This window comes from Lepisma saccharinum, chromosome 13 (genome assembly GCF_977018435.1).
Source record: "Lepisma saccharinum chromosome 13, izLepSacc3.1, whole genome shotgun sequence".
Classification (NCBI taxonomy): Eukaryota; Metazoa; Arthropoda; class Insecta; order Zygentoma; family Lepismatidae; genus Lepisma; species Lepisma saccharinum.
In genome coordinates, this window is record NC_139241.1 from 15,527,355 (window position 1) to 15,555,235 (window position 27,881).

Sequence of the window (27,881 nt, forward strand, 5' to 3'; positions counted from 1 at the left end):
TATGTGTGTTATTTGATGTACATTTTGAACAACTGAGAAGATTCTAATGCACAATAAAGAGAATGATACTCATTTAAAGAAAACGCGTAGTTACAAAACACACAAATAATCACAAACTATCAAACGTCATGTATCAAAATGTGTTTTAAACAAATCTGAAAAGAAACATGTTTCAAACGCTTTGTTTAAACATTTGAAATAAACAAAGAAATATGTTTTAAACGGAGAAAACATATAGTTTAAAACACATTGTTTTGATCATGATAACTCTGTTTCCATACAATCCTCCCTGTGAAGTCATTTCCATGTTCGGTTTCGTTGTGAAATGACAAGAGCATTTGGAAATTTAGCAGCAAGCGCCCATACAGATCCTCCTGCCTGCAAATTTCAGAAGGTGAGAGATTATCAAGCTGAGCAAGAGCACACATTTCCACCTACAGTTTTCGTTGTGTTTGCTAATCGGGCTCAGTTTGTACCAAGCCTTTATAAAAAATAATATTAGATTCGTTTGTTGTTCCCCTCCACGGAAATCTTTAGTAAAAGGCGAAAGATTTTTGCGTATGAAGGGAAACCAGAGTTGTTTCCAGGCCACCAATTTTTCCTAGCCTATGTTGCAGTTCTATTCACTGCTCATGGGAACGTGTAGGTTCCGTAGGAAATTGCTGTTTTACTTGTTGAAACATAAAACCTCGTTTTGTGTGATTTTCGTTTCTTAAAACGAGAGAATAAGGATATAAATCCGTGCCGATTTCTAATTTGCGTCATGTGCACGGACCAACGTACACAAATGATAAACCGACAGCAAATTCTGCCATCTCTCGGCCACCATTTCAACTAGTGGGAACTTGTACTTTGGCAACAAATTCCATTTCACGAAGAATTTTCAGTTTATCTGTTCTCATATGCAACACGATTACACTTTCGGGTTTCTCCCACAGGCATGCTTAATAATGTTTCGTAAAGAAACCAAACCGAAGCATGAAAGAAAATTACCGCAGTTATTTCGGTTGTGACGGGTCACTTTCATGTCATGCGATTCTTGCACGTATATATGTAGTGATGGAATCTCGAAATTTAGTATAGATTGGGCAATAGCCATGAATATAAAACAAGATAGTTCCGTGGAAATTACTTAACGTAATAATTCTCGGCATCAAAGCAAGTTACATTTCGACAATTGTAAATTAGAGAGAAAGAAATAAGTAAAAGGAAGTTTGTGTTCCAAAATTTCCTATCATACGCTAACGACTCTTTTTTCACAATGTTACTTCCATACAGGGTTGGCAAATTTGTGTTCTTTTGTTTGTTTTAACATGCTTTTAATGTTGATTTGTCGAAAAGGATATATTTTTTTAAAAAATAAAACTTTTAAACAAAATGCCAAGATGACATTTTTTTAAGAATAATGAAAAATAATGCATCTGTAGAACATCCAAGGATTGATTGTGTTCATATTACAAGCAAACGCTTGACTAACTTCTTAAAATACACATTTATGTTAGTCTTAAATCTCGCCTGTACGCTGTTCGAGAAGCTCCAACTAATCCACAGTTTCCAGGCCCCACTGAGTCCAAGTGGTAGCTTCTGATTTATTATCATCGTGAATGGATCTAAATTTTAAACATCTGCATAAATCATAGCCATGAATTTTAAACTTGGCCCACGGTATTCATCACCATATGTGTGTTATTTGATGTACATTTTGAAAAACTGAGAAGATTCTAATGCACAATGAAGAGAATGATACTCATTTAAAGAAAACGCGTTGTTACAAAACACACAAATAATCACAAACTATCAAACGTCATGTATCAAAATGTGTTTTAAACAAATCTGAAAAGAAACATGTTTCAAACGCTTTGTTTAAACATTTGAAATAAACAAAGAAATATGTTTTAAACGGAGAAAACATATTGTTTAAAACACTTTGTTTTGATCATGCTAACTCTGTTTCCATACAATCCTCCCTGTGAAGTCATTTCCATGTTCGGCTTCGTTGTGAAATGACAAGAGCATTTGGAAATTTAGCAGCAAGCGCCCATACAGATCCTCCTGCCTGCAAATTTCAGAAGGTGAGAGATTATCAAGCTGAGCAAAAGCACACATTTCCACCTACAGTTTTCGTTGTGTTTGCTAATCGGGCTCAGTTTGTACCAAGCCTTTATAAAAAATAATATTAGACTCGTTTGTTGTTCCCCTCCACGGAAATCTTTAGTAAAAGGCGAAAGATTTTTGCGTATGAAGGGAAACCAGAGTTGTTTCCAGGCTTTTTTTTTTTTTTTTTTTTTTTTTTTTCCGTTCATCCGTTTAGAGGGTTATGTCCCTCTCTTCGGTACGTGCTGATACTTTTAAATATATAATAATAATAATAGATAGGCTAAGTGCACTTTTTCTATTTTTGGGATTATGAAATGAACACTAACCTGGTCTTGAAATGACCTTGGATTTTCATTGCTATATTATATAACACCCTACTTTCATTCTTATGTTAGTAAATAAATACCCTTTCTTGTAGTTTGATTATTAGTTGCAATATGAAGGGTATAAATGTGGTCGTAATTGTGGTGGATGATAAATGGTGTATAGTTCATAATCAGGATGTCTGGGCCCGATGGTCAGAGTATACAGAGTTAAAAGATGTTGTAATGGAGTATACAATCTGTACGGGTAGCAGTCGTGTATTGCATCTTCACGGATTGTGTGAACCAACGGTGGGTGTTCTTTGTTCATCCTGTTATTTATATATTCTTTTCGCAATGCCTCTAGGTGAAGTGTTATATGTGGAAAACTTATTCGTGTATATAAGAGTCGAGTTGGGCTTGGTAGTTTGATTCTGTATGCCAGTCGACATGCATGTCTCTCTATGATTTGTAGTCGTTCATAGAACGAGTCCTCTGCTGAGAGCCATGCTGTGTGTCCATACGTAAGTACGGGCCGAAGAAAGGCCAGATAGGTATTTAGGAGGATGTTTGCTCGAAGTCCCCAATTCGTGCCGACAAGTCTCTTCATCAGCTGTAGTCTGTTTTTGGCTTTCTTTTTGATGTTCTGCAGGTGTGGTGTCCATGTTAGTTTTGTGTCAAATATGACACCAAGGTATTTGACGCTGTTGGTAGGTATTATGCGTGTGCCACGGATCTTAAGATCTAACAGACTTGGATTTCTTTGTATCCGTGAGCGACATCCTGTAGGAAGAAATATTATGGCTTGAGTTTTTGCGCTATTGATGGTGAGTCTCCAAGTGTCGCACCATCGTTGAAATACATTAATAGCTGGTTGCATAATGCGATTTATTGCTTGAATTGTAGAACCACAAGCCAGTAGAGCTGTATCATCAGCGTATTGGTATGTTGACACCTGAGAGAATGTTGGCATATCTGCGACATAAAGTAAGTAGAGCAGTGGAGATAAAACCGATCCTTGCGGTACTCCGGCGTTCAAGAAGATAGGGTGAGACATATTGTTATTTATTGTTACATATGCCATTCGGTTGGTAAGAAAGTTGAAAATTAAACGAATGTAACAGAGAGGAAGGCGAAACTTATGCAGTTTATATATGAGGCCGGTGTGCCACACTTTATCGAATGCCTTTTCAAGATCGAATAGTATTAAACAAGAGGGTTTAGATGTATTGTACTGGTTGTAGATTCGATTTGAGAGTCTTAGTAGGTTATCCAAGACGCTAAAGTGTGGCCTAAATCCGGCTTGGTGGATCGGGAGAAAATTATTTGACGATAAGTGAGAGTGTAATCGGCGGACTAAAATTTTTTCAAGGATTTTGCTGAGTATTGATGTTAGTTGTATAGGTCTATAGCATTTTGGATCTGTACGATCTTTATCAGGTTTCGGAAACATGAGTACTTTCGACACTTTCCATTCGACAGGGTAATATCCAGTGCGAAGGATTAAGTTGTATATCAAGGCGAGAAATGACAACATTGCTAGTGGAGCTTTCTTTATCAAAACATATGTTATGGAATCAAACCCTGGGGCAGTGTTTCTTTTGTTTCGGACTGCGTTTGTTATATCATCTGTGGTAATTAAAGTAGTAAGAGGGTGATTTGCGTTGGTAGCATGATGAGGGCTGGGTTGCAGTTGTCTATTTTCAGGATGTACCTTCCTTGTTATTTGAGATTCTAATCTGCTATTAGGAGCAAGTGGAAGCGGAGGAGTAAATGTGTCTTGGAGAATTTGTGCAAATTCATTTGCCTTTTCGTAATCATTTGTAAGAGCTTGTTGTTGTGAGAGAAGAGGATACGTAGTACTTGTATGTTTTCCTGTAAGCATATGAAATCGTTTCCAGAATTTGCTAGGATGGCTTTCAGCATCAAGGTAATTGCAAGTGTCGATCCACTGACGTTGTTTGTGTGCCTTTATGTAGTTATGGACAGTTCTTATCCATTGACGGTGAACTCGCAGACATTCAGGATTCCTTGTTTGTACGTATTCCCGATAGGCACGACGTGATGCAGTCACTAGATGAAGGTATTTAGGTGGTAGTTTAGGTTTAAAACTGTTCACAGTTATCTGTGGTATATGTGTACTTGCTGCTTGTTTGACTTCTGTCGTGATGTTTTCTACAGCCTTATCTAGCTCGTTAGAGTTCGTTGGAGGGGTGAAATTTTGAAAGACAGTGGAGAGATCTTCTCGATAACCTTCCCAATTTGCTCTGTTATAATCATAGATCCGCTTTGGAGGAACCTGTTTGTGTTGAGTATAGTGGTGCACTGGTAGAGTTATTTTAATTGGTGCATGATCACTTCCTATCGGTGCTAGGACTTCTATGTTAATTTTGTCAGCTAAGGAAGGTGATACAAAAACTACATCGGGGGTTGTGTTACTCTCTGGACGAGTTGCAGATGGTAAATCTTGAAATATACCTGTAGTATTGTTATCGATGGTAGTGTGGAAAGCTGTTCGTTCTGCATTTGTTCGGCTATGTATATTAATATCAGCTAGTATGAAGTAGTGACGGTATGTAGAAGCGATATAAAGAAAGAAGTCCGTAGGTAGAGGGCTAGTGGGTCGTATATATACAGTAGCCAATGTCACATTTATACTTTTGAGATAAAGTGTAGCAATTGAATATTCTTGGTATGGAAATTGAGGTGGTAATATATTTGTTCTATAGGGAAATTTTGGCTTGATCCCCAGGGCTACTCCACCACATAATCGTTGCGCCGTTGTAGGACCAGGTGTATGTAGCAAGGAATACCTGGGTATGTAAAGGGGTGTGGCTTTGGGGATACGGGTTTCATTCAGTGCAAAGAAATGAATGTCTTCTTCCAGGAGAAGTTCCTGGAATATAGCTTTATGTTTCGGTAGAGAACGGATGTTCATAAATAGGAAATTATAATGTATATATCCCGCCATAATTGTATGAATAACAGTTAGGTTTCTAAACTTCAGTTTCCAGTGGTACAATTTGAAAATGTACATGTGGACCAGAATATGTAGCGAACAGGTGGACTCGAAAAAGAGTCTTAGCTGTCTGTACTATCTGTTGTAATATATGTTGGCGTAGAAATGGGTGGATATTTTGGAGGGTTAATGTTTGAAATCTAAGTAGATCTTCAACAGTCACTGGTTGTTTCAGAGAGTTCTGTGGTGGAGTTGTAGTATCCATAGTTCTTAATGGTACAGTTAGGTCAGGGCGTGAGGCTTCGGGGTTTGGGCGTGCCGCACAACGGTAACTATATGAGGGATGATCCTGTTTGCACGTGTTACATTTGGGTGGTGCATTCAGATTTGTGCACTCTTTAGTCGTGTGTTGGCCAGAACAATAGCCACAGATAGGTGTTTCGGGGCAATTTGCCGTAGTGTGGGCGTTGTATTTCTGGCAGCGTTCACATCGTAACGGAAGAGGTGCCCTTGAATGCGATGGTTCAACCCTGTGTCGTTGGCGATATATATAAGCCCCTTCATGAAGTAAGCGATCGATTGTGCTGGAACAGTCTGTTATTACTCGCATCAGGTAAGTTGGTCCGTTGTTGTTTTGGATTCGAACGCATTTTATAACTTCATGCCCTTCCAAACGTAGTTCTTCTAATACTTCTTGGTCAGCGAGTTCTGGATCTACGCCTTTAATAACGACTGACATATGAGGTGGTTTGTTTGGGGGTGGTGATTGTTTGGCAGTTTTGGGTGTCAGTTGGGATAGAGCAGCCTGTGGTCCAAAAATTTCGAACGAAACTTTGTTTCTCAAGGTGGATAGAAATTGCGGATCTCTGGATTTGATAATGATGCCATTTCTGGTGAATATAATTTGTTCTACTTGTGCTCGGGGGAGGTATTTTTGTAACTGTTGAAGGAGCAACTTAGGAGTTCTGTACTTGGGGTCGTAATTTTGTAGTAGGAAGTTGCAGACAGTGGGATTTTCTTCAGTTCGGTCATCAATTTGTATGGTATCTCTGGGATTTAACTTTGGATTGCGTGTTTGTTCTTGATATTTTTGTTTCTTTTGTAGTTGAAGAGGAGATCGAGAGCGATCCCTGGGTGTTTTTGAATCGGCTGAAGTGCTTCTTGAGTTGCCTCGGTCTTGTTTTTGGATTATCCTGCCTCGAGAGTTTGCACCCCCAACTTGTTGGGGGAGCCCTTTATGCATGGTGAGCGAAGGGAGGCAACCTAGTAATCCTTTTCGAAGACGAAACAATTAGGAGACAGAGTTATTTCAGGTGTTACAAAAATAAGCAAAGTACAAGGTGCGCAAACGTGGATTGTAGCACAGTTCGCTTCTAGTTAAGCAGAGTACAAAGTGCTGCAAACGTGGATTGTAGCACAGTTCGCTTCCAGTTAAGCAGAGTACAAAGTGCTGCAAACGTGGATTGTAGCACAGTTCGCTTCCAGTTAAGCAGAATACAAAGTGCTGTAAACGTGGATTGCAGCACAGTTCGCGATGCACAATCAAGGCTTCAGTTGTCACCGTTAGGTTTCCACCTTGATTCTCGGGGATTGGGCCTCCCCGGATGCCATGATGTTTCCATGCCACCAAATTTTCCTAGCCTATGTTGCAGTTCTATTCACTGCTCATGGGAACGTGTAGGTTCCGTAGGAAATTGCTGTTTTACTTGTTGAAACATAAAACCTCGTTTTGTGTAATTTTCGTTTCTTAAAACGAGAGAATAAGGATATAAATTCGTGCCGATTTCTAATTTGCGTCATGTGCACGGACCAACGTACACAAATGATAAACCGACAGCAAATTCTGCCATCTCTCGGCCACCATTTCAACTAGTGGGAACTTGTACTTTGGCAACAAATTCCATTTCACGAAGAATTTTCAGTTTACCTGTTCTCATATGCAAGACTATTACACTTTCGGGTTTCTCCCACAGGCATGCTTAATAATGTTTCGTAAAGAAACCAAACCGAAGCAAGAAAGAAAATTACCGCAGTTATTTCGGTTGTGACGGGTCACTTTCATGTCATGCGATTCTTGCACGTATATATGTAGTGATGGAATCTCGAAATTTAGTATAGATTGGGCAATAGCCATGAATATAAAACAAGATAGTTCCGTGGAAATTACTTAACGTAATAATTCTCGGCATCAAAGCAAGTTACATTTCGACAATTGTAAATGAGAGAGAAAGAAATAAGTAAAAGGAATTTTGTGTTCCAAAATTTCCTATCATACGCTAACGACTTCTTTTTCACAATGTTACTTCCATACAGGGTTGGCAAATTTGTGTTCTTTTGTTTGTTTTAACATGCTTTTAATGTTGATTTGTCGAAAAGGATATATTTTTTAAAAAAAATAAAACTTTTAAACAAAATGCCAAGATGACATTTTTTTAAGAATAATGAAAAATAATGTATTTGTGGAACATCCAAGGATTGATTGTGTTCATATTACAAGCAAACGATTGACTGACTTCTTAAATACACATTTATGTTAGTCTTAAATCTCGCCTGTACGCTGTTCGAGAAGCTCCAACTAATCCAAAGTTTCCAGGCCCCACTGAGTCCAAGTGGTAACTTCTGATTAATTATCATCGTGAATGGATCTAAATCTTAAACATCTGCATAAATCATAGCCATGAATTTTAAACGTGGCCCACGGTATTCATCACCATATGTGTGTTATTTGATGTACATTTTGAACCACTGAGCAGATTCTAATGCACAATAAAGAGAATGATACTCATTTAAAGAAAACGCGTAGTTACAAAACACACAAATAATCACAAACTATCAAACGTCAAGTATCAAAATGTGTTTTAAACAAATCTGAAAAGAAACATGTTTCAAACGCTTTGTTTAAACATTTGAAATAAACAAAGAAATATGTTTTAAACGGAGAAAACATATTGTTTAAAACACTTTGTTTTGATCATGCTAACTCTATTTCCATACAATCCTCCCTGTGAAGTCATTTCCATGTTCGGCTTCGTTGTGAAATGACAAGAGCATTTGGAAAATTAGCAGCAAGCGCCCATACAGATCCTCCTGCCTGCAAATTTCAGAAGGTGAGAGATTATCAAGTTGAGCAAGAGCACACATTTCCACCTACAGTTTTCGTTGTGTTTGCTAATCGGGCTCAGTTTGTACCAAGCCTTTATAAAAAATAATATTAGACTCGTTTGTTGTTCCCCTCCACGTAAATCTATAGTAAAATGCGAAAGATTTTTGCGTATGAAGGGAAACCAGAGTTGTTTCCAGGCCACCAATTTTTCCTAGCCTATGTTGCAGTTCTATTCACTGCTCATGGGAACGTGTAGGTTCCGTAGGAAATTGCTGTTTTACTTGTTGAAACATAAAACCTCGTTTTGTGTGATTTTCGTTTCTTAAAACGAGAGAATAAGGATATAAATCCGTGCCGATTTCTAATTTGCGTCATGTGCACGGACCAACGTACACAAATGATAAACCGACAGCAAATTCTGCCATCTCTCGGCCACCATTTCAACAAGTGGGAACTTGAACTTTGGCAACAAATTCCATTTCACAAAGAATTTTCAGTTTACCTGTTCTCATATACAAGACTATTACACTTTCGGGTTTCTCCCACAGGCATGCTTAATAATGTTTCGTAAAGAAACCAAACCGAAGCAAGAAAGAAAATTACCGCAGTTATTTCGGTTGTGACGGTTCACTTTCATGTCATGCGATTCTTGCACGTATATATGTAGTGATGAAATCTCGAAATTTAGTATAGATTGGGCAATAGCCATGAATATAAAACAAAATAGTTCTGTGGAAATTACTTAACGTAATAATTCTCGGCATCAAAGCAAGTTACATTTCGACAATTGTAAATTAGAGAGAAAGAAATAAGTAAAAGGAATTTTGTGTTCCAAAATTTCCTATCATACGCTAACGACTCCTTTTTCACAATGTTACTTCCATACAGGGTTGGCAAATTTGTGTTCCTTTGTTTGTTTTAACATGCTTTTAATGTTGATTTGTCGAAAAGGATATATTTTTTTAAAAAAATAAAACTTTTAAACAAAATGCCAAGATGACATTTTTTTAAGAATAATGAAAAATAATGTATCTGTAGAACATCCAAGGATTGATTGTGTTCATATTACAAGCAAACGCTTGACTAACTTCTTAAAATACACATTTATGTTAGTCTTAAATCTCGCCTATACGCTGTTCGAGAAGCTCCAACTAATCCACAGTTTCCAGGCCCCACTGAGTCCAAGTGGTAGCTTCTGATTAATTATCATCGTGAATGGATCTAAATCTTAAACATCTGCATAAATCATAGCCATGAATTTTAAACGTGGGCCACGGTATTCATCACCATATGTGTGTTATTTGATGTACATTTTGAACCACTGAGCAGATTCTAATGCACAATAAAGAGAATGATACTCATTTAAAGAAAACGCGTAGTTACAAAACACACAAATAATCACAAACTATCAAACGTCAAGTATCAAAATGTGTTTTAAACAAATCTGAAAAGAAACATGTTTCAAACGCTTTGTTTAAACATTTGAAATAAACAAAGAAATATGTTTTAAACGAAGAAAACATATTGTTTAAAGCACTTTGTTTTGATCATGCTAACTGTGTTTCCATACAATCCCCCCTGTGAAGTCATTTCCATGTTTTGCTTCGTTGTGAAATGACAAGAGCATTTGGAAATTTAGCAGCAAGCGGACATACAGATCCTCCTGCCTGCAAATTTCAGAAGGTGAGAGATTATCAAGCTGAGCAAGAGCACACATTTCCACCTACAGTTTTCGTTGTGTTTGCTAATCGGGCTCAGTTTGTACCAAGCCTTTATAAAAAATAATATTAGACTCGTTTGTTGTTCCCCTCCACGGAAATCTTTAGTAAAAGGCGAAAGATTTTTGCGTATGAAGGGAAACCAGAGTTGTTTCCATGCCACCAAATTTTCCTAGCCTATGTTGCAGTTCTATTCACTGCTCATGGGAACGTGTAGGTTCCGTAGGAAATTGCTGTTTTACTTGTTGAAACATAAAACCTCGTTTTGTGTGATTTTCGTTTCTTAAAACGAGAGAATAAGGATAAAAATTCGTGCCGATTTCTAATTTGCGTCATGTGCACGGACCAACGTACACAAATGATAAACCGACAGCAAATTCTGCCATCTCTCGGCCACCATTTCAACTAGTGGGAACTTGTACTTTGGCAACAAATTCCATTTCACGAACAATTTTCAGTTTACCTGTTCTCATATGCAAGACTGTTACACTTTCGGGTTTCTCCCACAGGCATGCTTAATAATGTTTCGTAAAGAAACCAAACCGAAGCAAGAAAGCAAATTACCGCAGTTATTTCGGTTGTGACGGGTCACTTTCATGTCATGCGATTCTTGCACGTATATATGTAGTGATGGAATCTCGAAATTTAGTATAGATTGGGCAATAGCCATGAATATAAAACAAGATAGTTCCGTGGAAATTACTTAACGTAATAATTCTCGGCATCAAAGCAAGTTACATTTCGACAATTGTAAATTAGAGAGAAAGAAATAAGTAAAAGGAATTTTGTGTTCCAAAATTTTATTTCATACGCTAACGACTTCTTTTTCACAATGTTACTTCCATACAGGGTTGGCAAATTTGTGTTCTTTTGTTTGTTTTAACATGCTTTTAATGTTGATTTGTCGAAAAGGATATATTTTTTTTAAAAAATAAAACTTTTAAACAAAATGCCAAGATGACATTTTTTTAAGAATAATGAAAAATAATGCATCTGTAGAACATCCAAGGATTGATTGTGTTCATATTACAAGCAAACGCTTGACTAACTTCTTAAAATACACATTTATTTTAGTCTTAAATCTCGCCTGTACGCTGTTCGAGAAGCTCCAACTAATCCACAGTTTCCAGGCCCCACTGAGTCCAAGTGGTAGCTTCTGATTAATTATCATCGTGAATGGATCTAAATTTTAAACATCTGCATAAATCATAGCCATGAATTTTAAACGTAGCCCACGGTATTCATCACCATATGTGTGTTATTTGATGTACATTTTGAAAAACTGAGAAGATTCTAATCCACAATGAAGAGAATGATACTCATTTAAAGAAAACGCGTTGTTACAAAACACACAAATAATCACAAACTATCAAACGTCATGTATCAAAATGTGTTTTAAACAAATCTGAAAAGAAACATGTTTCAAACGCTTTGTTTAAACATTTGAAATAAACAAAGAAATATGTTTTAAACGGAGAAAACATATTGTTTAAAACACTTTGTTTTGATCATGCTAACTCTGTTTCCATACAATCCTCCCTGTGAAGTCATTTCCATGTTCGGCTTCGTTGTGAAATGACAAGAGCATTTGGAAATTTAGCAGCAAGCGCCCATACAGATCCTCCTGCCTGCAAATTTCAGAAGGTGAGAGATTATCAAGCTGAGCAAAAGCACACATTTCCACCTACAGTTTTCGTTGTGTTTGCTAATCGGGCTCAGTTTGTACCAAGCCTTTATAAAAAATAATATTAGACTCGTTTGTTGTTCCCCTCCACGGAAATCTTTAGTAAAAGGCGAAAGATTTTTGCGTATGAAGGGAAACCAGAGTTGTTTCCAGGCCACCAATTTTTCCTAGCCTATGTTGCAGTTCTATTCACTGCTCATGGGAACGTGTAGGTTCCGTAGGAAATTGCTGTTTTACTTGCTGAAACATAAAACCTCGTTTTGTGTGATTTTCGTTTCTTAAAACGAGAGAATAAGGATATAAATCCGTGCCGATTTCTAATTTGCGTCATGTGCACGGACCAACGTACACAAATGATAAACCGACAGCAAATTCTGCCATCTCTCGGCCACCATTTCAACTAGTGGGAACTTGTACTTTGGCAACAAATTCCATTTCACGAAGAATTTTCAGTTTATCTGTTCTCATATGCAACACGATTACACTTTCGGGTTTCTCCCACAGGCATGCTTAATAATGTTTCGTAAAGAAACCAAACCGAAGCAAGAAAGAAAATTACCGCAGTTATTTCGGTAGTGACGGGTCACTTAAATGTCATGTGATTCTTGCACGTATATATGTAGTGATGGAATCTCGAAATTTAGTATAGATTGGGCAATAGCCATGAATATAAAACAAGATAGTTCCGTGGAAATTACTTAACGTAATAATTCTCGGCATCAAAGCAAGTTACATTTCGACAATTGTAAATAAGAGAGAAAGAAATAAGTAAAAGGAATTTTGTGTTCCAAAATTTCCTATCATACGCTAACGACTCTTTTTTCACAATGTTACTTCCATACAGGGTTGGCAAATTTGTGTTCTTTAGTTTGTTTTAACATGCTTTTAATGTTGATTTGTCGAAAAGGATATATGTTTTTTTTTAAAAAATAAAACTTTTAAACAAAATGCCAAGATGACATTTTTTTAAGAATAATGAAAAATAATGTATCTGTAGAACATCCAAGGATTGATTGTGTTCATATTACAAGCAAACGCTTGACTAACTTCTTAAAATACACATTTATGTTAGTCTTGAATCTCGGCTGTACGCTGTTCCAGAAGCTCCAACTAATCCACAGTTTCCAGGCCCCACTGAGTCCAAGTGGTAGCTTCTGATTAATTATCATCGTGAATGGATCTAAATCTTAAACATCTGCATAAATCATAGCCATAATTTTAAAAGTGGCCCACGGTATTCATCACCATATGTGTGTTATTTGATGTACATTTTGAACCACTGAGCAGATTCTAATGCACAATGAAGAGAATGATACTCATTTAAAGAAAACGCGTAGTTACAAAACACACAAATAATCACAAACTATCAAACGTCATGTATCAAAATGTGTTTTAAACAAATCTGAAAAGAAACATGTTTCAAACGCTTTGTTTAAACATTTGAAATAAACAAAGAAATATGTTTTAAACGGAGAAAACATATAGTTTAAAACACTTTGTTTTGAACATGCTAACTCTGTTTCCATACAATCCTCCCTGTGAAATGACAAGAGCATTTGGAAATTTAGCAGCAAGCGCCCATACAGATCCTCCTGCCTGCAAATCACAGAAGGTGAGAGATTATCAAGCTGAGCAAGAGCACACATTTCCACCTACAGTTTTCGTTGTGTTTGCTAATCGGGCTCAATTTGTACCAAGCCTTTAAAAAAATAATATTAGACTCGTTTGTTGTTCCCCTCCACGGAAATCTTTAGTAAAAGGCGAAAGATTTTTGCGTATGAAGGGAAACCAGAGTTCCACCAATTTTTCCTAGCCTATGTTGCAGTTCTATTCACTGCTCATGGGAACGTGTAGGTTCCATAGGAAATTGCTGTTTTACTTGTTGAAACATAAAACCTCGTTTTGTGTGATTTTCGTTTCTTAAAACGAGAGAATAAGGATATAAATCCGTGCCGATTTCTAATTTGCGTCATGTGCACGGACCAACGTACACAAATGATAAACCGACAGCAAATTCTGCCATCTCTCGGCCACCATTTCAACTAGTGGGAACTTGTACTTTGGCAACAAATTCCATTTCACGAAGAATTTTCAGTTTACCTGTTCTCATATGCAAGACTATTACATTTTCGGGTTTCTCCCACAGGCATGCTTAATAATGTTTCGTAAAGAAACCAAACCGAAGCAAGAAAGAAAATTACCGCAGTTATTTCAGTTGTGACGGGTCACTTTCATGTCATGCGATTCTTGCACGTATATATGTAGTGATGGAATCTCGAAATTTAGTATAGATTGGGCAATAGCCATGAATATAAAACAAGATAGTTCCGTGGAAATTACTTAACGTAATAATTCTCGGCATCAAAGCAAGTTACATTTCGACAATTGTGAATGAGAGAGAAAGAAATAAGTAAAAGGAATTTTGTGTTCCAAAATTTCCTATCATACGCTAACGACTTCTTTTTCACAATGTTACTTCCATACAGGGTTGGCAAATTTGTGTTCTTTTGTTTGTTTTAACATGCTTTTAATGTTGATTTGTCGAAAAGGATATATTTTTTTTAAAAAATAAAACTTTTAAACAAAATGCCAAGATGACATTTTTTTAAGAATAATGAAAAATAATGTATCTGTAGAACATCCAAGGATTGATTGTGTTCATATTACAAGCAAACGCTTGACTAACTTCTTAAAATACACATTTATGTTAGTCTTAAATCTCGCCTGTACGCTGTTCGAGAAGCTCCAACTAATCCACAGTTTCCAGGCCCCACTGAGTCCAAGTGGTAGCTTCTGATTAATTATTATCGTGAATGGATCTAAATCTTAAACATCTGCATAAATCATAGCCATGAATTTTAAACGTGGGCCACGGTATTCATCACCATATGTGTGTTATTTGATGTACATTTTGAACAACTGAGAAGATTCTAATGCACAATAAAGAGAATGATACTCATTTAAAGAAAACGCGTAGTTACAAAACACACAAATAATCACAAACTATCAAACGTCATGTATCAAAATGTGTTTTAAACAAATCTGAAAAGAAACATGTTTCAAACGCTTTGTTTAAACATTTGAAATAAACAAAGAAATATGTTTTAAACGGAGAAAACATATAGTTTAAAACACTTTGTTTTGATCATGATAACTCTGTTTCCATACAATCCTCCCTGTGAAGTCATTTCCATGTTCGGTTTCGTTGTGAAATGACAAGAGCATTTGGAAATTTAGCAGCAAGCGCCCATACAGATCCTCCTGCCTGCAAATTTCAGAAGGTGAGAGATTATCAAGCTGAGCAAGAGCACACATTTCCACCTACAGTTTTCGTTGTGTTTGCTAATCGGGCTCAGTTTGTACCAAGCCTTTATAAAAAATAATATTAGATTCGTTTGTTGTTCCCCTCCACGGAAATCTTTAGTAAAAGGCGAAAGATTTTTGCGTATGAAGGGAAACCAGAGTTGTTTCCAGGCCACCAATTTTTCCTAGCCTATGTTGCAGTTCTATTCACTGCTCATGGGAACGTGTAGGTTCCGTAGGAAATTGCTGTTTTACTTGTTGAAACATAAAACCTCGTTTTGTGTGATTTTCGTTTCTTAAAACGAGAGAATAAGGCTATAAATCCGTGCCGATTTCTAATTTGCGTCATGTGCACGGACCAACGTACACAAATGATAAACCGACAGCAAATTCTGCCATCTCTCGGCCACCATTTCAACTAGTGGGAACTTGTACTTTGGCAACAAATTCCATTTCACGAAGAATTTTCAGTTTATCTGTTCTCATATGCAACACGATTACACTTTCGGGTTTCTCCCACAGGCATGCTTAATAATGTTTCGTAAAGAAACCAAACCGAAGCAAGAAAGAAAATTACCGCAGTTATTTCGGTTGTGACGGGTCACTTTCATGTCATGCGATTCTTGCACGTATATATGTAGTGATGGAATCTCGAAATTTAGTATAGATTGGGCAATAGCCATGAATATAAAACAAGATAGTTCCGTGGAAATTACTTAACGTAATAATTCTCGGCATCAAAGCAAGTTACATTTCGACAATTGTAAATTAGAGAGAAAGAAATAAGTAAAAGGAAGTTTGTGTTCCAAAATTTCCTATCATACGCTAACGACTCTTTTTTCACAATGTTACTTCCATACAGGGTTGGCAAATTTGTGTTCTTTTGTTTGTTTTAACATGCTTTTAATGTTGATTTGTCGAAAAGGATATATTTTTTTAAAAAATAAAACTTTTAAACAAAATGCCAAGATGACATTTTTTTAAGAATAATGAAAAATAATGCATCTGTAGAACATCCAAGGATTGATTGTGTTCATATTACAAGCAAACGCTTGACTAACTTCTTAAAATACACATTTATGTTAGTCTTAAATCTCGCCTGTACGCTGTTCGAGAAGCTCCAACTAATCCACAGTTTCCAGGCCCCACTGAGTCCAAGTGGTAGCTTCTGATTTATTATCATCGTGAATGGATCTAAATTTTAAACATCTGCATAAATCATAGCCATGAATTTTAAACTTGGCCCACGGTATTCATCACCATATGTGTGTTATTTGATGTACATTTTGAAAAACTGAGAAGATTCTAATGCACAATGAAGAGAATGATACTCATTTAAAGAAAACGCGTTGTTACAAAACACACAAATAATCACAAACTATCAAACGTCATGTATCAAAATGTGTTTTAAACAAATCTGAAAAGAAACATGTTTCAAACGCTTTGTTTAAACATTTGAAATAAACAAAGAAATATGTTTTAAACGGAGAAAACATATTGTTTAAAACACTTTGTTTTGATCATGCTAACTCTGTTTCCATACAATCCTCCCTGTGAAGTCATTTCCATGTTCGGCTTCGTTGTGAAATGACAAGAGCATTTGGAAATTTAGCAGCAAGCGCCCATACAGATCCTCCTGCCTGCAAATTTCAGAAGGTGAGAGATTATCAAGCTGAGCAAAAGCACACATTTCCACCTACAGTTTTCGTTGTGTTTGCTAATCGGGCTCAGTTTGTACCAAGCCTTTATAAAAAATAATATTAGACTCGTTTGTTGTTCCCCTCCACGGAAATCTTTAGTAAAAGGCGAAAGATTTTTGCGTATGAAGGGAAACCAGAGTTGTTTCCAGGCTTTTTTTTTTTTTTTTTTTTTTTTTTTTTTCCGTTCATCCGTTTAGAGGGTTATGTCCCTCTCTTCGGTACGTGCTGATACTTTTAAATATATAATAATAATAATAGATAGGCTAAGTGCACTTTTTCTATTTTTGGGATTATGAAATGAACACTAACCTGGTCTTGAAATGACCTTGGATTTTCATTGCTATATTATATAACACCCTACTTTCATTCTTATGTTAGTAAATAAATACCCTTTCTTGTAGTTTGATTATTAGTTGCAATATGAAGGGTATAAATGTGGTCGTAATTGTGGTGGATGATGAATGGTGTATAGTTCATAATCAGGATGTCTGGGCCCGATGGTCAGAGTATACAGAGTTAAAAGATGTTGTAATGGAGTATACAATCTGTACGGGTAGCAGTCGTGTATTGCATCTTCACGGATTGTGTGAACCAACGGTGGGTGTTCTTTGTTCATCCTGTTGTTTATATATTCTTTTCGCAATGCCTCTAGGTGAAGTGTTATATGTGGAAAACTTATTCGTGTATATAAGAGTCGAGTTGGGCTTGGTAGTTTGATTCTGTATGCCAGTCGACATGCATGTCTCTCTATGATTTGTAGTCGTTCATAGAACGAGTCCTCTGCTGAGAGCCATGCTGTGTGTCCATACGTAAGTACGGGCCGAAGAAAGGCCAGATAGGTATTTAGGAGGATGTTTGCTCGAAGTCCCCAATTCGTGCCGACAAGTCTCTTCATCAGCTGTAGTCTGTTTTTGGCTTTCTTTTTGATGTTCTGCAGGTGTGGTGTCCATGTTAGTTTTGTGTCAAATATGACACCAAGGTATTTGACGCTGTTGGTAGGTATTATGCGTGTGCCACGGATCTTAAGATCTAACAGACTTGGATTTCTTTGTATCCGTGAGCGACATCCTGTAGGAAGAAATATTATGGCTTGAGTTTTTGCGCTATTGATGGTGAGTCTCCAAGTGTCGCACCATCGTTGAAATACATTAATAGCTGGTTGCATAATGCGATTTATTGCTTGAATTGTAGAACCACAAGCCAGTAGAGCTGTATCATCAGCGTATTGGTATGTTGACACCTGAGAGAATGTTGGCATATCTGCGACATAAAGTAAGTAGAGCAGTGGAGATAAAACCGATCCTTGCGGTACTCCGGCGTTCAAGAAGATAGGGTGAGACATATTGTTATTTATTGTTACATATGCCATTCGGTTGGTAAGAAAGTTGAAAATTAAACGAATGTAACAGAGAGGAAGGCGAAACTTATGCAGTTTATATATGAGGCCGGTGTGCCACACTTTATCGAATGCCTTTTCAAGATCGAATAGTATTAAACAAGAGGGTTTAGATGTATTGTACTGGTTGTAGATTCGATTTGAGAGTCTTAGTAGGTTATCCAAGACGCTAAAGTGTGGCCTAAATCCGGCTTGGTGGATCGGGAGAAAATTATTTGACGATAAGTGAGAGTGTAATCGGCGGACTAAAATTTTTTCAAGGATTTTGCTGAGTATTGATGTTAGTTGTATAGGTCTATAGCATTTTGGATCTGTACGATCTTTATCAGGTTTCGGAAACATGAGTACTTTCGACACTTTCCATTCGACAGGGTAATATCCAGTGCGAAGGATTAAGTTGTATATCAAGGCGAGAAATGACAACATTGCTAGTGGAGCTTTCTTTATCAAAACATATGTTATGGAATCAAACCCTGGGGCAGTGTTTCTTTTGTTTCGGACTGCGTTTGTTATATCATCTGTGGTAATTAAAGTAGTAAGAGGGTGATTTGCGTTGGTAGCATGATGAGGGCTGGGTTGCAGTTGTCTATTTTCAGGATGTACCTTCCTTGTTATTTGAGATTCTAATCTGCTATTAGGAGCAAGTGGAAGCGGAGGAGTAAATGTGTCTTGGAGAATTTGTGCAAATTCATTTGCCTTTTCGTAATCATTTGTAAGAGCTTGTTGTTGTGAGAGAAGAGGATACGTAGTACTTGTATGTTTTCCTGTAAGCATATGAAATCGTTTCCAGAATTTGCTAGGATGGCTTTCAGCATCAAGGTAATTGCAAGTGTCGATCCACTGACGTTGTTTGTGTGCCTTTATGTAGTTATGGACAGTTCTTATCCATTGACGGTGAACTCGCAGACATTCAGGATTCCTTGTTTGTACGTATTCCCGATAGGCACGACGTGATGCAGTCACTAGATGAAGGTATTTAGGTGGTAGTTTAGGTTTAAAACTGTTCACAGTTATCTGTGGTATATGTGTACTTGCTGCTTGTTTGACTTCTGTCGTGATGTTTTCTACAGCCTTATCTAGCTCGTTAGAGTTCGTTGGAGGGGTGAAATTTTGAAAGACAGTGGAGAGATCTTCTCGATAACCTTCCCAATTTGCTCTGTTATAATCATAGATCCGCTTTGGAGGAACCTGTTTGTGTTGAGTATAGTGGTGCACTGGTAGAGTTATTTTAATTGGTGCATGATCACTTCCTATCGGTGCTAGGACTTCTATGTTAATTTTGTCAGCTAAGGAAGGTGATACAAAAACTACATCGGGGGTTGTGTTACTCTCTGGACGAGTTGCAGATGGTAAATCTTGAAATATACCTGTAGTATTGTTATCGATGGTAGTGTGGAAAGCTGTTCGTTCTGCATTTGTTCGGCTATGTATATTAATATCAGCTAGTATGAAGTAGTGACGGTATGTAGAAGCGATATAAAGAAAGAAGTCCGTAGGTAGAGGGCTAGTGGGTCGTATATATACAGTAGCCAATGTCACATTTATACTTTTGAGATAAAGTGTAGCAATTGAATATTCTTGGTATGGAAATTGAGGTGGTAATATATTTGTTCTATAGGGAAATTTTGGCTTGATCCCCAGGGCTACTCCACCACATAATCGTTGCGCCGTTGTAGGACCAGGTGTATGTAGCAAGGAATACCTGGGTATGTAAAGGGGTGTGGCTTTGGGGATACGGGTTTCATTCAGTGCAAAGAAATGAATGTCTTCTTCCAGGAGAAGTTCCTGGAATATAGCTTTATGTTTCGGTAGAGAACGGATGTTCATAAATAGGAAATTATAATGTATATATCCCGCCATAATTGTATGAATAACAGTTAGGTTTCTAAACTTCAGTTTCCAGTGGTACAATTTGAAAATGTACATGTGGACCAGAATATGTAGCGAACAGGTGGACTCGAAAAAGAGTCTTAGCTGTCTGTACTATCTGTTGTAATATATGTTGGCGTAGAAATGGGTGGATATTTTGGAGGGTTAATGTTTGAAATCTAAGTAGATCTTCAACAGTCACTGGTTGTTTCAGAGAGTTCTGTGGTGGAGTTGTAGTATCCATAGTTCTTAATGGTACAGTTAGGTCAGGGCGTGAGGCTTCGGGGTTTGGGCGTGCCGCACAACGGTAACTATATGAGGGATGATCCTGTTTGCACGTGTTACATTTGGGTGGTGCATTCAGATTTGTGCACTCTTTAGTCGTGTGTTGGCCAGAACAATAGCCACAGATAGGTGTTTCGGGGCAATTTGCCGTAGTGTGGGCGTTGTATTTCTGGCAGCGTTCACATCGTAACGGAAGAGGTGCCCTTGAATGCGATGGTTCAACCCTGTGTCGTTGGCGATATATATAAGCCCCTTCATGAAGTAAGCGATCGATTGTGCTGGAACAGTCTGTTATTACTCGCATCAGGTAAGTTGGTCCGTTGTTGTTTTGGATTCGAACGCATTTTATAACTTCATGCCCTTCCAAACGTAGTTCTTCTAATACTTCTTGGTCAGCGAGTTCTGGATCTACGCCTTTAATAACGACTGACATATGAGGTGGTTTGTTTGGGGGTGGTGATTGTTTGGCAGTTTTGGGTGTCAGTTGGGATAGAGCAGCCTGTGGTCCAAAAATTTCGAACGAAACTTTGTTTCTCAAGGTGGATAGAAATTGCGGATCTCTGGATTTGATAATGATGCCATTTCTGGTGAATATAATTTGTTCTACTTGTGCTCGGGGGAGGTATTTTTGTAACTGTTGAAGGAGCAACTTAGGAGTTCTGTACTTGGGGTCGTAATTTTGTAGTAGGAAGTTGTAGACAGTGGGATTTTCTTCAGTTCGGTCATCAATTTGTGTGGTATCTCTGGGATTTAACTTTGGATTGCGTGTTTGTTCTTGATATTTTTGTTTCTTTTGTAGTTGAAGAGGAGATCGAGAGCGATCCCTGGGTGTTTTTGAATCGGCTGAAGTGCTTCTTGAGTTGCCTCGGTCTTGTTTTTGGATTATCCTGCCTCGAGAGTTTGCACCCCCAACTTGTTGGGGGAGCCCTTTATGCATGGTGAGCGAAGGGAGGCAACCTAGTAATCCTTTTCGAAGACGAAACAATTAGGAGACAGAGTTATTTCAGGTGTTACAAAAATAAGCAAAGTACAAGGTGCTGCAAACGTGGATTGTAGCACAGTTCGCTTCTAGTTAAGCAGAGTACAAAGTGCTGCAAACGTGGATTGTAGCACAGTTCGCTTCCAGTTAAGCAGAGTACAAAGTGCTGCAAACGTGGATTGTAGCACAGTTCGCTTCCAGTTAAGCAGAATACAAAGTGCTGTAAACGTGGATTGCAGCACAGTTCGCGATGCACAATCAAGGCTTCAGTTGTCACCGTTAGGTTTCCACCTTGATTCTCGGGGATTGGGCCTCCCCGGATGCCATGATGGTTTCCAGGCCACCAATTTTTCCTAGCCTATGTTGCAGTTCTATTCACTGCTCATGGGAACGTGTAGGTTCCGTAGGAAATTGCTGTTTTACTTGTTGAAACATAAAACCTCGTTTTGTGTGATTTTCGTTTCTTAAAACGAGAGAATAAGGATATAAATCCGTGCCGATTTCTAATTTGCGTCATGTGCACGGACCAACGTACACAAATGATAAACCGACAGCAAATTCTGCCATCTCTCGGCCACCATTTCAACTAGTGGGAACTTGTACTTTGGCAACAAATTCCATTTCACGAAGATTTTTCAGTTTATCTGTTCTCATATGCAACACGATTACACTTTCGGGTTTCTCCCAAAGGCATGCTTAATAATGTTTCGTAAAGAAACCAAACCGAAGCAAGAAAGAAAATTACCGCAGTTATTTCGGTTGTGACGGGTCACTTTGATGTCATGTGATTCTTGCACGTATATATGTAGTGATGGAATCTCGAAATTTAGTATAGATTGGGCAATAGCCATGAATATAAAACAAGATAGTTCCGTGGAAATTACTTAACGTAATAATTCTCGGCATCAAAGCAAGTTACATTTCGACAATTGTAAATAAGAGAGAAAGAAATAAGTAAAAGGAATTTTGTGTTCCAAAATTTCCTATCATACGCTAACGACTCTTTTTTCACAATGTTACTTCCATACAGGGTTGGCAAATTTGTGTTCTTTTGTTTGTTTTAACATGCTTTTAATGTTGATTTGTCGAAAAGGATATATTTTTTTTAAAAAATAAAACTTTTAAACAAAATGCCAAGATGACATTTTTTTAAGAATAATGAAAAATAATGTATCTGTAGAACATCCAAGGATTGATTGTGTTCATATTACAAGCAAACGCTTGACTAACTTCTTAAAATACACATTTATGTTAGTTTTAAATCTCGCCTGTACGCTGTTCGAGAAGCTCCAACTAATCCACAGTTTCCAGGCCCCACTGAGTCCAAGTGGTAGCTTCTGATTAATTATCATCGTGAATGGATCTAAATCTTAAACATCTGCATAAATCATAGCCATGAATTTTAAACGTGGCCCACGGTATTTATCACCATATGTGTGTTATTTGATGTACATTTTGAACAACTGAGAAGATTCTAATGCACAATGAAGAGAATGATACTCATTTAAAGAAAACGCGTAGTTACAAAACACACAAATAATCACAAACTATCAAAGGTCATGTATCAAAATGTGTTTTAAACAAATCTGAAAAGAAACATGTTTCAAACGCTTTGTTTAAACATTTGAAATAAACAAAGAAATATGTTTTAAACGGAGAAAAAATATTGTTTAAAACACTTTGTTTTGATCATGCTAACTCTGTTTCCATACAATCCTCCCTGTGAAGTCATTTCCATGTTCGGCTTCGTTGTGAAATGACAAGATCATTTGGAAATTTAGCAGCAAGCGCCCATACAGATCCTCCTGCCTGCAAATTTCAGAAGGTGAGAGATTATCAAGCTGAGCAAGAGCACACATTTGCACCTACAGTTTTCGTTGTGTTTGCTATTCGGGCTCAGTTTGTACCAAGCCTTTATAAAAAATAATATTAGACTCGTTTGTTGTTCCCCTCCACGGAAATCTTTAGTAAAAGGCGAAAGATTTTTGCGTATGAAGGGAAACCAGAGTTGTTTCCAGGCCACCAATTTTTCCTAGCCTATGTTGCAGTTCTATTCACTGCCAATGGGAACGTGTAGGTTCCGTAGGAAATTGCTGTTTTACTTGTTGAAACATAAAACCTCGTTCTGTGTGATTTTCGTTTCTTAAAACGAGAGAATAAAGATATAAATCCGTGCCGATTTCTAATTTGCGTCATGTGCACGGACCAACGTACACAAATGATAAACCGACAGCAAATTCTGCCATCTCTCGGCCACCATTTCAACTAGTGGGAACTTGTACTTTGGCAACAAATTCCATTTCACGAAGAATTTTCAGTTTATCTGTTCTCATATGCAACACGATTACACTTTCGGGTTTCTCCCACAGGCATGCTTAATAATGTTTCGTAAAGAAACCAAACCGAAGCAAGAAAGAAAATTACCGCAGTTATTTCGGTTGTGACGGGTCACTTTCATGTCATGCGATTCTTGCACGTATATATGTAGTGATGGAATCTCGAAATTTACTATAGATTGGGAAATAGCCATGAATATAAAACAAGATAGTTCCGTGGAAATTACTTAACGTAATAATTCTCGGCATCAAAGCAAGTTACATTTCGACAATTGTAAATTATAGAGAAAGAAATAAGTAAAAGGAATTTTGTGTTCCAAAATTTCCTATCATACGCTAACGACTTCTTTTTCACAATGTTACTTCCATACAGGGTTGGCAAATTTGTGTTCTTTTGTTTGTTTTAACATGCTTTTAATGTTGATTTGTCGAAAAGGATATATGTTTTTTTTAAAAAAATAAAACTTTTAAACAAAATGCCAAGATGACATTTTTTTAAGAATAATGAAAAATAATGTATCTGTAGAACATCCAAGGATTGATTGTGTTCATATTACAAGCAAACGCTTGACTAACTTCTTAAAATACACATTTATGTGTGTCTTAAATCTCGCCTGTACGGTGTTCGAGAAGCTCCAACTAATCCACAGTTTCCAGGCCCCACTGAGTCCAAGTGGTAGCTTCTGATTAATTATCATCGTGAATGGATCTAAATCTTAAACATCTGCATAAATCATAGCCATAATTTTAAACGTGGCCCACGGTATTCATCACCATATGTGTGTTATTTGATGTACATTTTGAACCACTGAGAAGATTCTAATGCACAATGAAGAGAATGATACTCATTTAAAGAAAACGCGTAGTTACAAAACACACAAATAATCACAAACTATCAAACGTCATGTATCAAAATGTGTTTTAAACAAATCTGAAAAGAAACCTGTTTCAAACGCTTTGTTTAAACATTTGAAATAAACAAAGAAATATGTTTTAAACGGAGAAAACATATAGTTTAAAACACTTTGTTTTGAACATACTAACTCTGTCTCCATACAATCCTCCCTGTGAAATGACAAGAGCATTTGGAAATTTAGCAGCAAGCGCTCATACAGATCCTCCTGCCTGCAAATCACAGAAGGTGAGAGATTATCAAGCTGAGCAAGAGCACACATTTCCACCTACAGTTTTCGTTGTGTTTGCTAATCGGGCTCAGTTTGTACCAAGCCTTTATAAAAAATAATATTAGATTCGTTTGTTGTTCCCCTCCACGGAAATCTTTAGTAAAAGGCGAAAGATTTTTGCGTATGAAGGGAAACCAGAGTTGTTTCCAGGCCACCAATTTTTCCTAGCCTATGTTGCAGTTCTATTCACTGCTCATGGGAACGTGTAGGTTCCGTAGGAAATTGCTGTTTTACTTGTTGAAACATAAAACCTCGTTTTGTGTGATTTTCGTTTCTTAAAACGAGAGAATAAGGATATAAATCCGTGCCGATTTCTAATTTGCGTCATGTGCACGGACCAACGTACACAAATGATAAACCGACAGCAAATTCTGCCATCTCTCGGCCACCATTTCAACTAGTGGGAACTTGTACTTTGGCAACAAATTCCATTTCACGAAGATTTTTCAGTTTATCTGTTCTCATATGCAACACGATTACACTTTCGGGTTTCTCCCACAGGCATGCTTAATAATGTTTCGTAAAGAAACCAAACCGAAGCAAGAAAGAAAATTACCGCAGTTATTTCGGTTGTGACGGGTCACTTTGATGTCATGTGATTCTTGCACGTATATATGTAGTGATGGAATCTCGAAATTTAGTATAGATTGGGCAATAGCCATGAATATAAAACAAGATAGTTCCGTGGAAATTACTTAACGTAATAATTCTCGGCATCAAAGCAAGTTACATTTCGACAATTGTAAATTATAGAGAAAGAAATAAGTAAAAGGAATTTTGTGTTCCAAAATTTCCTATCATACGCTAACGACTTCTTTTTCACAATGTTACTTCCATACAGGGTTGGCAAATTTGTGTTCTTTAGTTTGTTTTAACATGCTTTTAATGTTGATTTGTCGAAAAGGATATATGTTTTTTTTAAAAAAATAAAACTTTTAAACAAAATGCCAAGATGACATTTTTTTAAGAATAATGAAAAATAATGTATCTGTAGAACATCCAAGGATTGATTGTGTTCATATTACAAGCAAACGCTTGACTAACTTCTTAAAATACAAATTTATGTTAGTCTTAAATCTCGCCTGTACGCTGTTCGAGAAGCTCCAACTAATCCACAGTTTCCAGGCCCCACTGAGTCCAAGTGGTAGCTTCTGATTAATTATCATCGTGAATGGATCTAAATCTTAAACATCTGCATAAATCATAGCCATGAATTTTAAACGTGGCCCACGGTATTCATCACCATATGTGTGTTATTTGATGTACATTTTGAACCACTGAGAAGATTCTAATGCACAATGAAGAGAATGATACTCATTTAAAGAAAACGCGTAGTTACAAAACACACAAATAATCACAAACTATCAAACGTCATGTATCAAAATGTGTTTTAAACAAATCTGAAAAGAAACATGTTTCAAACGCTTTGTTAAACATTTGAAATAAACAAAGAAATATGTTTTAAACGGAGAAAACATATAGTTTAAAACACTTTGTTTTGAACATACTAACTCTGTTTCCATACAATCCTCCCTGTGAAATGACAAGAGCATTTGGAAATTTAGCAGCAAGCGCTCATACAGATCCTCCTGGCTGCAAATCACAGAAGGTGAGAGATTATCAAGCTGAGCAAGAGCACACATTTCCACCTACAGTTTTCGTTGTGTTTGCTAATCGGGCTCAGTTTGTACCAAGCCTTTAAAAAAATAATATTAGACTCGTTTGTTGTTCCCCTCCACGGAAATCTTTAGTAAAAGGCGAAAGATTTTTGCGTATGAAGGGAAACCAGAGTTCCACCAATTTTTCCTAGCCTATGTTGCAGTTCTATTCACTGCTCATGGGAACGTGTAGGTTCCGTAGGAAATTGCTGTTTTACTTGTTGAAACATAAAACCTCGTTTTGTGTGATTTTCGTTTCTTAAAACGAGAGAATAAAAATATAAATCCGTGCCGATTTCTAATTTGCGTCATGTGCAGGGACCAACGTACACAAATGATAAACCGACAGCAAATTCTGCCATCTCTCGGCCACCATTTCAACTAGTGGGAACTTGTATTTTGGTAACAAATTCAATTTCACGAAGAATTTTCAGTTTACCTGTTCTCATATGCAAGACTATTACACTTTCGGGTTTCTCCCACAGGCATGTTTAATAATGTTTCGTAAAGAAACCAAACCGAAGCAAGAAAGAAAATTACCGCAGTTATTTCGGTTGTGACGGGTCACTTTCATGTCATGCGATTCTTGCACGTATATATGTAGTGATGGAATCTCGAAATTTAGTATAGATTGGGCAATAGCCATGAATATAAAACAAGATAGTTCCGTGGAAATTACTTAACGTAATAATTCTCGGCATCAAAGCAAGTTACATTTCGACAATTGTAAATTAGAGAGAAAGAAATAAGTAAAAGGAATTTTGTGTTCCAAAATTTCCTATCATACGCTAACGACTTCTTTTTCACAATGTTACTTCCATACAGGGTTGGCAAATTTGTGTTCTTTTGTTTGTTTTAACATGCTTTTAATGTTGATTTGTCGAAAAGGATATATTTTTTTAAAAAAAAAACAACTTTTAAACAATATGCCAAGATGACATTTTTTTAAGAATAATGAAAAATAATGTATTTGTAGAACATCCAAGGATTGATAGTGTTCATATTACAAGCAAACGCTTGACTAACTTCTTAAAATACACATTTATGTTAGTCTTAAATCTCGCCTGTACGCTGTTCGAGAAGCTCCAACTAATCCACAGTTTCCAGGCCCCACTGAGTCCAAGTGGTAGCTCCTGATTAATTATCATCGTGAATGGATCTAAATCTTAAACATCTGCATAAATCATAGCCATGAATTTTAAACATGGCCCACGGTATTCATCACCATATGTGTGTTATTTGATGTACATTTTGAACCACTGAGCAGATTCTAATGCACAATGAAGAGAATGATACACATTTAAAGAA

The 27,881-nt window shown here is 37.1% G+C and overlaps 11 non-coding genes across 11 annotated transcripts; all 11 read right to left on the reverse strand.

Annotated features, from left to right (window-relative positions):
• Positions 1-462: 462 nt before the first annotated feature.
• LOC145997722 (U5 spliceosomal RNA) lies at positions 463-580 on the reverse strand. Its single transcript, XR_014443118.1, has one exon. It is a non-coding gene; the product is annotated as a U5 spliceosomal RNA (small nuclear RNA).
• A 1,560-nt stretch (positions 581-2,140) lies between these two features.
• Positions 2,141-2,258, reverse strand: LOC145997542 (U5 spliceosomal RNA). The gene has a single exon (XR_014442945.1). It is a non-coding gene; the product is annotated as a U5 spliceosomal RNA (small nuclear RNA).
• Positions 2,259-8,533: 6,275 nt separating this feature from the next.
• On the reverse strand, positions 8,534-8,651 carry LOC145997855 (U5 spliceosomal RNA). Its single transcript, XR_014443243.1, has one exon. It is a non-coding gene; the product is annotated as a U5 spliceosomal RNA (small nuclear RNA).
• A 1,561-nt stretch (positions 8,652-10,212) lies between these two features.
• LOC145997543 (U5 spliceosomal RNA) lies at positions 10,213-10,330 on the reverse strand. Its single transcript, XR_014442946.1, has one exon. It is a non-coding gene; the product is annotated as a U5 spliceosomal RNA (small nuclear RNA).
• A 1,561-nt stretch (positions 10,331-11,891) lies between these two features.
• LOC145997544 (U5 spliceosomal RNA) lies at positions 11,892-12,009 on the reverse strand. The gene has a single exon (XR_014442947.1). It is a non-coding gene; the product is annotated as a U5 spliceosomal RNA (small nuclear RNA).
• A 1,533-nt stretch (positions 12,010-13,542) lies between these two features.
• Positions 13,543-13,660, reverse strand: LOC145997530 (U5 spliceosomal RNA). The gene has a single exon (XR_014442933.1). It is a non-coding gene; the product is annotated as a U5 spliceosomal RNA (small nuclear RNA).
• A 1,552-nt stretch (positions 13,661-15,212) lies between these two features.
• On the reverse strand, positions 15,213-15,330 carry LOC145997723 (U5 spliceosomal RNA). Its single transcript, XR_014443119.1, has one exon. It is a non-coding gene; the product is annotated as a U5 spliceosomal RNA (small nuclear RNA).
• Positions 15,331-16,890: 1,560 nt separating this feature from the next.
• On the reverse strand, positions 16,891-17,008 carry LOC145997545 (U5 spliceosomal RNA). Its single transcript, XR_014442948.1, has one exon. It is a non-coding gene; the product is annotated as a U5 spliceosomal RNA (small nuclear RNA).
• Positions 17,009-23,288: 6,280 nt separating this feature from the next.
• LOC145997546 (U5 spliceosomal RNA) lies at positions 23,289-23,406 on the reverse strand. Its single transcript, XR_014442949.1, has one exon. It is a non-coding gene; the product is annotated as a U5 spliceosomal RNA (small nuclear RNA).
• A 1,534-nt stretch (positions 23,407-24,940) lies between these two features.
• On the reverse strand, positions 24,941-25,058 carry LOC145997724 (U5 spliceosomal RNA). The gene has a single exon (XR_014443120.1). It is a non-coding gene; the product is annotated as a U5 spliceosomal RNA (small nuclear RNA).
• A 1,533-nt stretch (positions 25,059-26,591) lies between these two features.
• Positions 26,592-26,709, reverse strand: LOC145997541 (U5 spliceosomal RNA). The gene has a single exon (XR_014442944.1). It is a non-coding gene; the product is annotated as a U5 spliceosomal RNA (small nuclear RNA).
• Between the last annotated feature and the right edge of the window lie 1,172 nt (positions 26,710-27,881).